This window comes from Lycium ferocissimum, chromosome 7 (genome assembly GCF_029784015.1).
Source record: "Lycium ferocissimum isolate CSIRO_LF1 chromosome 7, AGI_CSIRO_Lferr_CH_V1, whole genome shotgun sequence".
Lineage (NCBI taxonomy): Eukaryota > Viridiplantae > Streptophyta > Magnoliopsida > Solanales > Solanaceae > Lycium > Lycium ferocissimum.
The window spans coordinates 51,391,665-51,404,567 of NC_081348.1; the positions used below are offsets into that span (position 1 = coordinate 51,391,665).

The window sequence follows — 12,903 nt, forward strand, 5'->3', positions numbered from 1 at the left end:
TTTCAAAGATGCATAAAAGAATCTGCTGATTGAGAGAATGCATTAGTTTTATATAGATATTTTTTGGTTCCCGGATTAAATTTCAAGACTAGTAACTTCTTTTTATCTTCTTTACTTCCTTAGATTGTTTCTCATGGGGTTAGAGAAATATGGCAGAGGTGACCTGCGGAGCATATCGAGGAACTGTGTATTATCTAGAACACCAACACAGATGGCACGCCATGCGCAGAAGTTCTTCAGTCGATTAAATGACGTTAATAAGGTGAAGAAGAGAGGAAGCATTCATGATATCACTAGTGTGGATGCTGCTGATATTACTGAACCTTCACAAGGACGAAATTCTGACAAGTTGAAAGGACCTTGTGGAGGACAATTACAATGGCCAAGCACCGACTATGTGACTGAAGCTTTTGACACAGGGATTGTATCTTTACCAGGGCCAGTTACCAACAATGCTATTGAAGGACCATCAACTGTTAACCCCGAGAAATCCCTGTTGGTAGTGAGTTGAATAGTTCATTTCCCATCGTGGATGAGTTCCTGCAAGGTATAGAAGACATGATCAATATACCAGCAGAGGGTACCTTAGGGGCGTGGCGTGGGGTTGACACTAGGACGTCTCCATCACTTAGCTTGCAACCATCTATTGCTGGTGGTGGGACCGGAATGTACAGTCATCCAGTCAATAAGGTCGGGTCGCTCGGGTCGCTGGAAGGGCTAATGAACAAGCTGTTGGTAGGAGCCACTCAAGTAGGTCTTATAATTCACACTGCAAGTTTGCCATTATCAATTGCTGATCATATTGGAGTCCATGGTTGTGCAGCTTCTAGCAGTGGTGCTAAGAGTGGTTTTAAAAGCACCGCAGGAGCTCCCGCGGGAGCTCTTTCTATCGATTCCATGCAATAACCATCAATTCCTAGCACTAGTGGCGGTGCACTTATTATCCCAGTTCAAATCTTAGCAGCAACGACGATAACGTCTTTGATCTGGAAGACCTATTCCCATCCCATCCCAGATCATATAATTGGTTTTGGAAAATAAGAATCTATCGTTTATAGTGGTAAATCATAATCTGTAGCTGGTTTCACTAGAGCGACTACTCCTTTGTTTCGGATGAGCCAATGCAGCAGGGGCCTTTTACTTCACAAACTCTCATGCCATTACGCGTTCCTAACCCAGACGGTTCAGTTGCAGCATTGTTTTATTGTCACATCCTTCTACAGGTATGATTATCAGTTCCTTCTCCTTTAGTCATTACTCATGTATGCGATGATATTTGGATTGGTAATATCGTACAACAACTACACCTCAGTCCTAAACTAGTTCGGTCGGTTATATGAATTTTCTCTTCTTTTAAACTCAACTCATGTCATCATCTTCAAAATACGTTTGTTACTCATAAACAAGTAAGGTCGGTTATATGAATTTTCTCTTCTTTTAAACTCAACTCATGTCATCATCTTCAAAATATGTTTGTTTCCGGCATTGTAGAGAGTTGTATTGTCTATGATGTAACATGGGTTTCTAAATCTTGCTTTGGTAAATTACAGGAAAACTTATCACCATTGCCAACAACTGCCCTCCACTCAGGAAGTCTGAGATAGAGTATTATGCTATATTGGCCAAGGTTGGAGTCCACCACTACAACAGAAGTTAGTACATCTCTTTGTGTGTATGAACAATATGGTTTTAGATGTCTGAACTCTTATTTCAAATGTTTTTAGATATCGGTTGCTGCTTCGACTGAGAGAATGTCAATAAATAAGCTAATTCCTACTGTTGAAAATGTTCTATTAAAAGTTTCATCTGATGACTTCTTGGGTTAAGAAAAGCAAATGCGTCGTCATTGATTATATGTGATTTAAAAAACATGGATCCTACTTTCTAGTAATAGTTGGATAGACTTTACGGAACTGTATTACTAAGCCTGATCAATCAAGGGTGTACAACGCAGCAAAATAAGATATTGATTCTGGAGATAGCTATTTGAAATGCGGTGAGAATATAGCAATGAAAATTTTTTCCTGCAACAATATAAATCCTTAGTCAGTGATGAGATTTTTGTAAGAGTTTGTTTGCGCGTAAGAATATCTGTTTTTCTTTAAAAAAAAAAAAAAAATTGTGGTGGCTCATGCATTCTTTTGTGAGCTCTTGTCCATGTACCTTTAGTCCAGAAAAGGAATATTCAGTTAGTTTCTATTCGGGTGAAGAATAAGTTTACAACTGTATTAGGGATTTGGTTTAGTGGTATGGACTCAAAAACAATGTGCGGGTTAGGGGAACGTACACAAACTCCTTTTGGTGGTTGCTGATGTATAACCTTTTGATTCAATGGACTATCTGTATACATCTCTGATCCAAGGGCAAAAGTGTGTTTCTCCTTTTCATGAAGGATTAAATTAACCTAAATAGAAAATTGCATTTTGTGACATTTTCCATTTTAAGCCCATGAATTACTCAAGTGATTATCAGTTCCTTCTCATTCAGTCATTACTCATGTTTGTGATTATCTTTGGATTTGGTAGTATTATCGTACAAGTACGCCTTAGTCCCAAAAAAAAAAAGTTGTGGTCGGCTATATGTCCATACTGTTTCATTTACTCAACGTATGTCATGATCCTTACCATATAAATAAAATTGAAAAATAAATCAAAGTCACTGAAATTATGTGCTGATATCTCTTTCTTGTTTCAGACAATGTAGATTTCGGGACAGCTTGTGGTAAATACTACAGGGTCTGTTGTCTCAGCATCATTGACCCCGGTGAGATTTCACTATACTTATTTTAGCATTGTTTGACTATCCTTAGAAAAGAGTTTTGCTGATTGTAGTATTTTTAACTCGTCAGGTGATTCTGACAGCATTAAGAGCATGCCTGGTGACCAATGGGGATGCACGCCATTCTGAATCTTGGAAAATTGCCCATTGTCTTTTCTATAAGAATAGCTAGTGTAGATGATAATTTTACTTTATTGTGGTAACTAGCAAGATAATGTTGATGGTATTGGAATCAAGTTTTTTGTCTGAGCTAGTAAATTTACTTCATGGACAATGATTTGTTGTGCCATATTTTACACTTAAAGGTTCTGAGTTAGTTTTTTGAATGCGCAATTCCTTGAAAATACTTGCATTCCAAGGAGATTAACAGTTTATATATACCCAAACAAATTTGTTTTTGTAGTATAATTTTCGGACGAAGGGGATGCAATTGGATTCCCTCGACTTGACTTAGCTTTGAAACCGACGTAAATAATTTGCTACAACTTGTTAAATTATCTGAAAGTCAACAGGTAATGTATATGATACTAATATAAGTACAATGGTTGAAAAAGGCATTGGGAAACATAGAGTTATACATACTTTTCTTCTTTTTCCTTTTTGAGTGAAGTGATAGTAAGATTGATACATCTCCTTCTCCAAAGAGATTACTAACAGAGCATCCAGTATCATCATATCCAAGCACTAGCCCAATTGTGATCTATCTTACTGGTCATGTACCTTTTTCTTTTTTGACTGATTTATTTTTGTTTTATCTTGAGTCGAAGGTCTATTTGAAATAACCTATCTACCTCCTAAAGTAGGAGTTGTAGTAGGAATAAGGTCTGTGCACACTTTATCCTCCCAGACTTCACTTGCGGAATTTTGCTAGGAATGTTAGTTGTTATTGGCTTTGTTCCCACAGAAGAAATTCTGGATGGATTTGGGCCTTAACTTAATGGGAAAAAGACATGGGGAAAAAACATAACTGTACATTATTTAAAAAATATTTACAGAATCATAGCAGCATTAATTAAATTTCATTCCATGACAACTAATTTCAACAACACCATCACTTATTCCTAAATCAAAGGAATCCACCAAGAGAGAATCACGTATAACTCCCCAAGCTTTTCTATCCTATTTTTTAGCTCAATAATTTTATCTTATAAATCAATTTCTCAAACATAATTTACACCTAAATAGAAGGGATAGTTGTATTCTAAAAAAGTTAAATGTGCATTTACAAAACATCTATGTCCTGCCTAAATGAGTCATACTGGTCCCACACTTCCCTCGTATTCCATTTGTAGAGGTAATCAACTGAAGAAGTTCAACAAATCGAAGACAAAAGAAGGTAAAATCTTATATTTAATATGTATAACATAAATATACCATGAATATGTATGTGTAAAATTTATATACAATGAGTATAATATTTTATACGAAAATATACTATAGATATATAATAAATTCATATTTATATAACATTTATACAAGAGTTAAAACAAAATTCTACTAAAAATATAAAATGAATCATTATTTATTCTAGAAATCTACCATGAATATGCATTATTTTTAGTATAATATTTTATATGAAAATATACTACATATATATAATAATTTAAATTTATAGAGCATATAAACGAGAGTTATAACAAATTTATACTAAAAATATAACATGAATCATTATTTACTCTAGAAATCTACAATGAATATGCAATTGTTATCCTTCACTAAAATCACCCTCAATTTTAATCCTAAAGCATATGGACGTAGTGGTTTTGAGGGGGAGAGAAAGAAGAGAGAGAAAGTGAATTTGAGGGTGAAAGAGAAAGTCATTTTAAAGGCTACACACAACTGAATTTTGGAGTTATAGTGATGAGAGAGAAAGCATAATGGAGTATATATTTAAGGAAAAAATTAATCCCTTAATTTATGGTGCTATTTTTGAAGAACTTTAAAAGTTGTGCTATTTGTGTGCCTAACTTTAAAAGCTTGACCTGCCGTGTAATTTACAACGGCCAACAGGCCAAAGTAATCTCACATTGTGGGCCTAATACCGTGAGCTGGCCGGCCGCCCCAAACTATTTCCAAGCTCTGGCCGGTCCAGCAGCCCAAACACCTTTAAAAAAAAACAGACTTTCTGTGGTGACTCCGCTAGAAGCCCGCTGCAAAAAAAAAAAAAAAGACTATTTGTGGCGACTTTAGTCGCCACTAAAGATCAACTTCTTTTTCTTTTTTTTAGTGGCAATTAAAAAAGTCTCCACTAAAGGTTTTTCATATTGAGCCTTCAACAAATGTTTCAAAACATGTATAATATGTGTATACTTATACAGTGATTGAACTTTCAAAAAATATTTCAAAACATGTATAATATGTGTATATTTGTACGTTGATTGAGCCTTCAAAAAATATCACAAAACATGTATAATAATACTTATGATAAATTTTCTATATATATACAGTAGGAATACATATTCTATATAACAATGATACATTTTATATACTAAAGTAACCATCATCGAAAACTTAACAAACTAAAATATATCAACTACAAACTAATAAAATTAGTAAGTATACATTAATTAAACATAAATTATACGTTAATTATACATTTATTATACAATAATGATACAGTTTCTATACGTATGATACATTTTCTATACATATACAGTAGTGATACATATTCTATACAACAATGATACGGTTTCTATACGTATATGTATGATACATTTTTTATACGTATGATACACTTTCTATACAAGAATGATACAGTTTATATACATATGCTGGAAGTATATATACACTTTCTATACAAGAATGATACAGTTTATATATTGTATATGTATGATACATTGTATAGACGTATGATATACTTTCTATACAAAAATGATAGTTTATACATAAATTATACAACAATGATACATTGTCTATATTTATGTATGGAATATGTATAATATGTGAATCATTAGTGAATAATCAATGTATAACTAAGGTATAATATATGTATGATTAGTGAGTATACGTTGATGATACATTTATTATACACAAATTACACAACAATGATACAAACCTATAATACATTTTCTATAGATATATGGTAGGGATACATATCCTATAGAACAATGATACTTTTTTATATGTATGATACATTTTCTATACATAGTTAGGCCTCATTTGTTTTCATTACGATTAAGACGTATAAATCTGAATGCACATCTGAATGATTAAGATGTTATCTCTAGGTCTGAACACTGAATGATTAAGACTGTTTGTTTTTCAATATTTGAATATGCATAATGTATTTATTTAAACATAATAAATATAGAATTCAAATTAAAAAGTAAATAAATAGTAGAAAATAAATACAAATTTAATAAAATAAAATATTATTTGATTAAAAAAATGAAACATTTATGTTTACTTGTAATGGTGGAGATGTTTTATAGTCGTGGTGGGTGGTGAGTGGGAGTGGAGGGGTGAGTGGGTGGTTGGGGTGAGGGGTGGGAGGTAGTGGGGGTAGGGTTGGTGGGAAGTGAGGGGTGGGGTTGGTGGTGGGAGGTGGGGGTAGACGGTGTGGGGTAGGGGTTGGTGGTGGGAAGTGGGGCTGGGTGGTGTGGGGTTGGGATTGGTGGTGGAGAGTAGTCGTCACACCCCTATTAGGAGTATGACGGGCTCCGACCCATAGGCCGAGAACCACCTGGCTTATCCGTTACTTTGAACATTATAAACCATAACTCAAGGAACACCTGCACGTAGAAAAGGCCCAACATAGAAATATCCGATCATTCAGCACATATGTTCATATGCGGACCGACAAGGTCGCCACAACATAACGTAAATCATAAAGCCGGCAAGGCTAACAGTAAAGTATCAAGAGCTCAAAATAAGGCCGATAAGGCCACCAATATATTATACAACAATATGAACCGGTGGAGTTATAAAATATCTAACTGTACACACACGTCTACGAGCCTCTACATAGAATACAAATGATCATAAGGACAATACCAAATAGACTATGCACATCCGAAGTAAGTGGAGTGCTTCCGAGAATCTCATTCGATAGAACACCTACGGTCCGATCCGTCTCCTCCGCCTACCTGCGGGCATGAGCGCAACGTTCACAAGAAGGGACGTCAGTACGAAAAATATACTGAGTATGTAAGGCATGAATAACAACATAATATAGATATGGAAGGTAACATGGAAAAGAAAGATAACCTGTACATCTGGATGCCTCATAAGGCGGATGTCATGCATGCTCAGCTTTTAAAAAAACTTTTTCTTACATACATATATATAATATCATCATCATAACGTACCGAGCCTTTTCAGGACTCGGTGTGTGACGTATCCGGCCCTTTCGGGACTCAGTGTGTAACGTACCCGGCCCTTTCGGGATTCGGTGTGTAACGTGCCCGGCCCTTTCGGGACTCGATGTGTAACGTGTCCGGCCCTTTCGGGACTCGGTGTGTAATACCAACTGATCAGTGGTTGCACAATAGGTGTCGTACCCGGCCGACTATAGCGCGGCTCGGTGTAGTAAAATACATACATACATACATATATACATATATGTAATATATATATATATATATATATATATATATATATATATATATATATAAAGCATGCACGAGAGCCAAATAAAAGCTATAAATACTTCGGAGTGATGTAAGGTCGGTAACCTCCGATTTTCATTATGGTATTATTATCATCGCTATATCTCACCTTGAAGGAACAATTATTATAAGGTGAGATCAACAACAATGAATAAAATCGAGAAAATCATGAAATAATCTCAATAATCTCATAATAGTATTAACATCATAAGCTTTGGAATTTCTAGAATTAAAATCATCACCATCATAATCATCATAGAAACATTCTCATCTTTAACATCGTCATTCATATTGTAAAAACATGTCCGTTGTTATTGTCATAAAAGCTTATAGAAACATAAATCTTTGACTCGAAAAATAGGGACATTTTGGAAAATATTTATGGATTATCAAGAAAGAAGTCATGCCTTTGAATCATAAACTCTATGAATCATGAATTTCTAGCTTTTGAGAATAAGAATATTCTTGGAAAACATTTATGGATTCACATAAAGGGATCATGGGACATTTGGAAAACACCTATTGGATTCATAAGAAAGTAATCATGCTTTTAGAAGAAAGGGACTAGCCTTAACATACCTGGAAGATAATTTCTCAACTTCCAACTTACATCCTGTCTTGCAATTCACTTAAGATCATTCGTAGCCTCGTAATCTACATATACAACCATTCATACTATTGTTAGGCTCATCGTCATACGCTCGTCTTAAACCCTTAATTTAAATCCATTTAGAATCTGCCGAAATTCCGGTAGTATCTCCCCTGTTTATATGCCTTGCCCGAAATCATAATATCAACAACCAACAACAATAACAACAACACCAACATCCATAACACCATCTCCAACACCATTATGTATCATAAAACATCCCTCACGATGTTTTCCAATTTTCACAACTAGCCAACCCGCTATACGATTATTTAACGACTTTATCTTCGTGAATAAACCAAAAATAATATTAATAAGCAGAGATTCATACCTTATTCTTACTAGGACAGCAATATCTTCAGTGTTTTCCAAGAATCCAAACCGAATCCACCGCAAAACAAGACTACAAACACAACCACGCTCTACCCGGACCTAAACTACTACTCCGCTACTTGAAAATTGCTCACTTTTTGATTCTCTCACTCCCTCTTCTGATTTTTCTGGAATTTTCTAGGCAAAATCTGATGAAAAAAGGGGTTATTACCATTTATATAGGGTCAAATTCGGGTCGGGTCACTGTAGCAGATACTGTATCAAGTCGGTTACTGTAGCATTACTGTAGCACGCGTTTCTACTTTGACAGCCAAACTTGTAACGTCCATAATTCTCTACTCCGACGTCGTATCGATGAGAGGTTTATTGCATTGAAAACTAGACTCGAGGAAATTCATTTTAGGCTCTTGAAAAACCTTAAAACTCCTAATATACTAGGAGATATGCCCCTCCAAAGTTGACTAAAAATCTGCCCAAAATCCTGCCAACATTTCTCAAATTTTCGTCAAACTTATTTTCTTCAATTTGCTTGATCTCGAAATCTTCCGAAACTCTCCATACATGATATTTATCACGAATCATACTTGATAATGATCATGTTCTTCTGTTTCAAGATTGTCCTTCTCGGTTACGACTTACGAGATCGTAATTCATCATTTATTCCATTGTTACGTACTTCCCATGGCTTGTACCTTCCAAAACATCATGGGACGTCTTCGATACTCCATTACTACGGTGATGTACGTGGCATGCTCATGCTCTGAAAGTGCGGGGTGTAACAGTAGGAGTGGGTGGTGTGGGGTGGGATTAGGGTTGGTGGTGGGGTAGGGGGGGTAGGGGGGGTGGAGTAGAGGGTGGGGGGTTGGAGTGGAGAGTGGGTGGGGGTGGGGTTGAGGTGGAGGGTTGGGGTTGGAGCTGATGATAAAAAAGTTTCATACAAAAATAGCTCTTAATGATATTAAGACTTGGTTCAAGATCTTAATGATATTAAGACTTGGTTCAAGATCTTAATGATTAAGATCTATTCAGACCCAATAAGTGCTTAGATCTTAATGCAAACACATGCACTTAATGACTTAAGGTCTGAACCATTCAGGAGTCGTTTGGTAGGAGCATAAATTATCTCATGTAGATGGGATTGGGTGGGATAAGATGGGATTACTAATCCCACCTTATCCCACCTTTTATCCCATCTACTTAGGATTGGATGGGATATCAAAAAAGTTATCCCACCAACCAAACATGGTATTAATTCTAATCCCATTGGATTAACAATCCAGCCCATCTTATCCCTCCTACCAAACGACCCCTCGGATTCAGACCTCCAATAAATGCAAACAAATGAGGCCTTAATCTTTAGTGGCTTTTACCAAAAAAAAAAATGATCTTAAAGTCGCAGCAAATAGTCCTATTTTTTTTTTTTTTTGCAGCGGACTTTTAATGGCGACTAAAGTCGCCACAAAAGGTCGCGCTGGCTACGCTTTGGGTTTGGAGAAACATGGGCCATCTGGTAGGAATAGTTTGGGCCGGGTGGCCCTTTATGTCCTTTTCCCTAACTTAATTCATTCCATCATCTATCAAAATAGGAAGAATTACTTGGTGTATCATCTTTTAAGAGGTACTCCCTCTATCCCAATTTATGTGATACACTTTCCTTTTTAGTCTGTTAAAAAAAGAATGATACATTTTTGTATTTGACAATATTTTAACTTTAAACTCTACCTTTTACGCTTAACGAGATGATTTATAACCACACAAATATCTTTGGCTTATTACCAATATATATATATATATATATATATATATATATATATATATATATATATATATATATATATATATATATATATATATATATCTTTGGCTTATTTAAGACTACAAGATTCAAAATTTTCTTTTATTTCTTAAACTCCGTTCCCATTCAAACTATATCACATAAATTAGGACGGAGGGAGTAGTTATTAATAATAACTACATTTTGCGACAACTACATTTCGTAGCTACATTTTCATTTCATAGCTACATGATACATCAAGCCGCCGTGACTGAAGTGGTTATTGGATGTGGACTCTGCCTCATGCATTGTATATATATGTATTGCACTATTTTACTACACCGCGCCGCTCTATAGTCAGCCGGGCAGGCGTGTAGATGCGCACACCACTGCAGTGGGCAGGTTATGATGTTACCCCGGACGCGGGATGCCCCGGACGCGGGATGATGATGATAACACCGAGCCTAAATGGCTACGCAGGATACTATATCTATGTATGCATAAAAATGATTTTTATCATGCATTGCATCTCGTACGATTTCCAGATGTCCAGGTTTCTCCTATCCACATTTATGCTATATTATGTCTTACTTATGTCATTACTTCCCTGCCTTACATACCCAGTACTTTTATCCGTACTGACGTCCCATTGCACGAGGCGCTGTTCGTGCTGCAGGTCCTGACAGATTTATTGGAGAGCAACCGCAATAGGACTTCCAGCTTCAGCGGTGTCAGCAAGAGCCACTGCTCCGGACTTGCTATCTTTTGAGTTAGCATGATATATGTTCATATGTACACTCTTAGAGACTCATCGACATAGTGTGGTATGTAGATATTATGTTTGGTCTTGTTTTGGTTGTGATATTCTCCTGATAGCCTTGCCGGCTTTATGATACTCATGATGTTGTAGTGGCCTTGTCGGCTCGCTTATATGTACGTATATAAATATATTTATGTTGGATTATTGCAAATTTCTGTATTTGGGCCTTTTCTGCATGCAGGTGTCCATCGAGTCATATTATATAATAATCACGGTAACTGTTACGTTAGGTGGTTTCCGGCCTATGGGTCGGAGCCCGTGCCCCCTCGTTGGGGTGTGACAAAAACCATACTGTTCATACACACAAAGAGATGTACTTACTTCCGTTGTAGTGGTGGACTCCCGCCTTGGCCAACATAGCATAATACTCTATCTCAGACTTCCTGATCAGTGGAGGGCAGTTATTGGCAATGGTGATAAGTTTTCCTGTAATTTACCAAAGCAAGATTTAGAAACCCATGTTACATCATAGTCAATACAACTCTCTACAATGCCACTAAAAAACATATTTTGAAGATGATGACATGGGTTGAGCTTAAAAGAAGAGAAACTTCATATAACCAACCTAACTTGTTTAGGACTGAGGTGTAGTTCTTGTACGATATTACCAATCCAAAGATCATCACATACATGAGTAATGACTAAAGGAAAAGAAAAAAAGACTAAAGGAGAAGGAACTGATAATCATACCTATAGAAGGATGTGACGATAAAACAATGTTGCAACTGAACCGTCTGGGTTAGGACCGCGTAATGGCACGAGAGTTAGTGAAGTAAAAGGCCCCTGCTGCATTGGCTCATCCGAAACAAAGGAGTAGTCGCTCTAGTGAAATAGATACAAATTATGATTTACCACTATAAACGATAGACTCTTATTTGCCAAAACCAATTATATGATCTGGGAATAGGTCTTCCAGATCAAAGATGGTATCGTCATTGCTGCTAAAATTGAACTGGGATAATAAGTGCCACCGCCACTAGTTCCAGGAATTGATGGTAATTGCATGGATTCGACAGAAAGCTCCCATGGGACCTTCCACGGTGCTTTTAAAACCATTCTTAGCACCTCTGCTAGAAGCTGTACAACCAAGGACTCCAATATGATTAGCAAATGATAATGGAAAAATTGCAGTGTTAATTATAGGAGCTACTTGAGTGGCTCCTACCAATGGTTTGTTCATTAGCTCTTCTAGCGACCCGACCTTATTTACTGGATAACTGTACATTCCGGTCCCACCACCAGCAATAGATGGTTGCAGGCTAAGTGATGGAGACATCCTAGTGTCAACCCCATGCCACGCTCCTAAGGTACCCTCTGCTGGTATATTGATAGGTCTTCTATACCTTGCAGGAACTCATCCACGTCGGGAAATGAACTATTCAACTCACTACCAACAGGGAATTTCTCGGGATTAACAACTGATGGTCCTTCAATAGGATCGTTGGTAACTGGCCCTGGTAAATATACCATCCCTGTGTCAAAAGCTTCAGTGACATAGTCGGTGCTTGGCCATTTTAATTGTCCTCAATATGATCCTTTCAACTTGTTAGAATTTTGTCCTTGTGAAGGTTCAGTAATATCAGCAGCATCCATACTAGTGATATCATGAATGCTTCTTCTCTTCTTTACTTTATTAACGTCATTTAATTGACTGAAGAACTTCTGCGCATGGCTTGTCATCTGTGTTGGTGTTCTAGATAATACACAGTTCCTCGATATGCTCTGCAGGTCACCTCTGTCATATTTCTCCAACCCCATGAGAAACAATCTGAGAGAGGAAAGAAGATAAAAAGGAAGTTACTAGTCATGAAATTTAATCCGGGAACAAGACAATATCTGCATAAAACTAATGCATTCTCTCAATCAGCAGATTTTTTTATGCATCTTTGAAATTCTACTCACGGTCGTTATGATTATATTTGACATTTTTTACTTCCACCCA

At 36.5% G+C, this 12,903-nt stretch overlaps 1 long non-coding RNA gene across 1 annotated transcript in view; it reads right to left on the minus strand.

Moving 5' to 3' along the window:
• Positions 1-11,279: 11,279 nt before the first annotated feature.
• The window catches only part of LOC132062960 (uncharacterized), a 17,760-nt gene continuing 16,136 nt past the window's right edge, over positions 11,280-12,903 (minus strand). The window contains exons 2-3 of the long non-coding RNA XR_009416283.1: positions 11,652-12,729; positions 11,280-11,387 (exon numbers count right to left, since the gene is read on the minus strand). This is a non-coding gene — a long non-coding RNA (uncharacterized LOC132062960). The remainder of the gene's footprint in view (positions 11,388-11,651; positions 12,730-12,903) is intronic.